Below are 3,705 nucleotides of genomic sequence, written 5' to 3' on the forward strand. Positions count from 1 at the left end.
CTCCTCCTCCTCTTCTTCTTCTTCTTCTTCTTCTTCTTCTTCTTCTTCTTCTTCTTTGGTTTTGTTTTCAAGACAGGGTTTTTCTGTGTAGCCTTGATGACCTGGAACTCCCCTGTAGACCAGTCTGGCCTCAAAGTCAGAGCTCTGCCTGCCTCCCGAGGGCTAGGATTAAGGGCATGTGCCATGCTTGGCCAATTCTGATACCCTTGATAAGCATAATGCTGGTATTGCGGTTAAGCTTCATGTCCCCACTGCATTGATATAAAGCAAACTATTGAAAAATAAACAATCTCCCTTCTCGTGTTTGCTTCCGAATAATGAGGAAGACTAGGCCTAAGCAAGAGCTAGTGAGAAAGGGTGAGAGTGAGCTGAGTCATATAGGAAGTTGCACCCTAAGGGGATCTCACCGCAGGACCCTTCACAGTTATGAACAAGGAAATAGCAGCCCCAAAGGGGAGAAGGCAGACAGGCAGGCAGACAGACAGACAGACAGACAGACAGACAGACAGACACTGGCTCAGCTGAGTGATCAGAAGAAATCGGTTTTTCTGGTGCCGAGGATGGCGAAGGACGGCAGTGTAATAAGGCCAGCGATGGGGCTGTCAGCCGGGGCCTCTTGAGCGAGCATGGGACACATCCAGGAATAAGGCCGTGAAAGACAAGAGGACAGTGACACTTCCAACTGAAAGAGACCCTGGACACAAGGGTGACCTGCTCAGTAGAGGGATCATGGGTGAAATCTGATGCGGGCGGTCTGCAGATTGCTGCTCTTTAGAGCTATTGGGGTTTTGTAGAAGAATATTTACATTGAATGAATAGTTGGGTGGGTGGCCGGCTGGCTAGATGGATGGGTAGAAGGATGGATGGGTGGGTGGATGGACGGTTAAATGTGCAGGGGGAGGACACAAGAATGGATAGACTGATTGTAGGTGCATGGATGGATATGGAAGGAAGGATGTGTGGGTGGATGAGTGGGTAGATGGGTGAATAGTGGATAAAATCGTTAGTACTTTTAATCTCTTTTAAATATGAGAAAACTCACTTTTCCTGCCATTCAACCCAGGAGGATTTGCATCAATAATTGTCAGTGTCTAATTTAGATGCCACTGAGAAAAAGAACTAACCTCCAAATCATGAAGCAAAATTCAGAAATTACTATGTCATCATAATTATAGTGATAGGTGTGATAGACTCCTGTTGCTATGGTAATACAATGCCAAAAGACACTTGGTCCAAAGATCTATGAATTCCAATACATGGGTAAAGGTTGCAGGTGCAAGGCCCTGAGTTCCATCCTAGAACCCCAATGTTGCGCCAGCCAGATGGCTCAATGGGTAAAGGCCCTTGCTGCCAACTCTGACAACCTGACTCTACTCCCCAGGGCCACTGCTAGCTTTCCTTTGACCTCCCCCATGCCACGGCGGCACGCATGTGTTTGTTCACTTATCTAAACAAGTAGATGGGTGAAAAACATAAGACAACAAAAAACCTGATACAAATGCCCACACATGCTAATTTAAATTAGTTAGAGTTAGCAGGAGGCTGGGAGAATAGCTCAGCAGAGCACTTGCCTAGCATGCCTAGCCCCTAAATACAACTGTCAGCACCAACACATGTGCACACACGCACACACACACTGGTTGACGTACCACATGTAATCTCAGTACTTGAGGGGCTGATACAGGAGGATTTCTGGGAGTTTGAGACCAACCTGGGCTACATAGTAAGTTCTAGGCTAGCCTGTGCTATGGAATAATAGTCTGTTTCAAAAAAGAAATTTAAAATGATAATTGCATTTTAAAATTCAACCTTTGCTTTGTACTAACCACACTTTAAGGATCCTTGAACCACATTGCTCAGGACTAAAGAATGCTTGTATTTGTTATTTTATGTGGATGAGTCTTTTGCAGTATATGTATCATGTGCATGCCTGGTGCTTTTGGAAGGCAGAAGTTGCCAGATTCCCTAGAACTAGAGTTACAAATGGTTGTGAAGTATCATGTGGGTACTAGGAACCAAAACTAGCTCCTCTGAAGGCCTTCCCACACCCTGCCACCTCATGCTAGCGATGGACCCTGGGGCCTTGTATGTGCTCAGGGAGAGCTGTGTTATGGAACTGGAGCCCAGTCCAAGATCAATTATGGGAGTGGCTATTATGGTTAAAGACACTTTTATAGACCATAGATCCATCTATCTTTCTCTTCCTTCCTTTCTTCCTTCCTTTCTTCCTTTTCTTTTTCCCCCTAAGACAGGGTTTTTCTGTGTAGCTTTGGAGCCTGTCCTGGAACTTGCTCTGTAGACCAGGCTGGCCTCAAACTCAAGAGATCCACCTGCCTCTGCCTCCCAAGTGCTGGGATTAAAGACATGCACCACTATGTCTGGCAAAGTCATACATTTTTAAAATTAAAAATTTATGGTCTTGTTGGCGCACGCCTGTAATCCCAGCACTCGGGAGGCAGAGGCAGGCGGATCTCTGTGAGTTCGAGGCCAGCCTGGTCTACTAAGGGAGTTCCAGGACAGGCTCCAAAGCTACAGAGAAACCCTGTCTCGAAAAACCAAAAAAAAAAAAAAAAAAAAAATTCGTCTTGTTGGCGCACGCCTGTAATCCCAGCACTCGGGAGGCAGAGGCAGGCGGATCTCTGTGAGTTCGAGGCCAGCCTGGTCTACTAAGGGAGTTCCAGGACAGGCTTTTTTTTTTTTTTTTTTTTTGGTTTTTCGAGACAGGGTTTCTTTGTGGCTTTGGAGCCTGTCCTGGCACTAGCTCTGTAGACCAGGCTGGTCTCGAACTCACAGAGATCCGCCTGCCTCTGCCTCCCGAGTGCTGGGATTAAAGGCGTGCACCACCATCGCCCGGCTTATTCAGTTTGTGTGTGCGCAAGATCAAGTTTGTCAATGCACACTGAAGTCAGAGGCCAGCTCATGGAAGTCTGTTCTCTCATTCCACCATGTGGGTCATGGGATTCAAGTCAATCACCTTCACCTACTGAGCCATATCCCTGGAATGTGTGTTTTATTTATTTATTTATTTTCCCCTAGGCAGGGTTTCTCGGTGTCGTCCTAGAACTAGTTCTGTAGACCAGGCTGGCCTTGAACTCACAAACATTAACCTGCTTCTGCCTTCTGAGGGTAGGGACTGCAGGCGTGGGCCACCACTACTGGGTTGATGTGTTTGTTTTCACGTGTATAGGTATTTTGCCGGCGCGCACGTCTGTGAACCATGTAGGTGACTGGTGCCCATGGTGGCTAGAAGAGGGTTTCCAATCCCCTGCGACTGGAGTAACAGACAGTTGTGAGTCATCATATGGGTATTGGTAATCAAAATCCGCGTCCTCTGGAAGAGCAGTTGGTGCTTAGTCACTGTGTCAGCCCTCCGGCCTGCCTTTTAAACTTATTTGGAATGTTTGGTGAAAGCATGTTTGTGGGTCAACTCAGAGCTTCTGGATCTGAAATTCTTCCTGCAAGAGTTTAAGAATCCACGGTTGTAAGCTGGGCGTGGTGACGCACACCTTTAATCCTAGCATTCTGGAGGCAGAGGCAGGTAATCTCTTTGAGTCTTAGGCCAGCTTGGTTTACAAAGTGAGTTCCAGCTATGGCTATTACACAGAGAAAACCTATCTTGAAGCAAGCAAACAAAAGAATCTACATTTGTTTTGTTTTGAGATACAGCCTTAAGTAGCTCAAGATAGCTACTCACTAAGTAGCTGA

The sequence above is a fragment of the Microtus ochrogaster genome, chromosome 5 (assembly GCF_000317375.1).
Source record: "Microtus ochrogaster isolate Prairie Vole_2 chromosome 5, MicOch1.0, whole genome shotgun sequence".
Lineage (NCBI taxonomy): Eukaryota > Metazoa > Chordata > Mammalia > Rodentia > Cricetidae > Microtus > Microtus ochrogaster.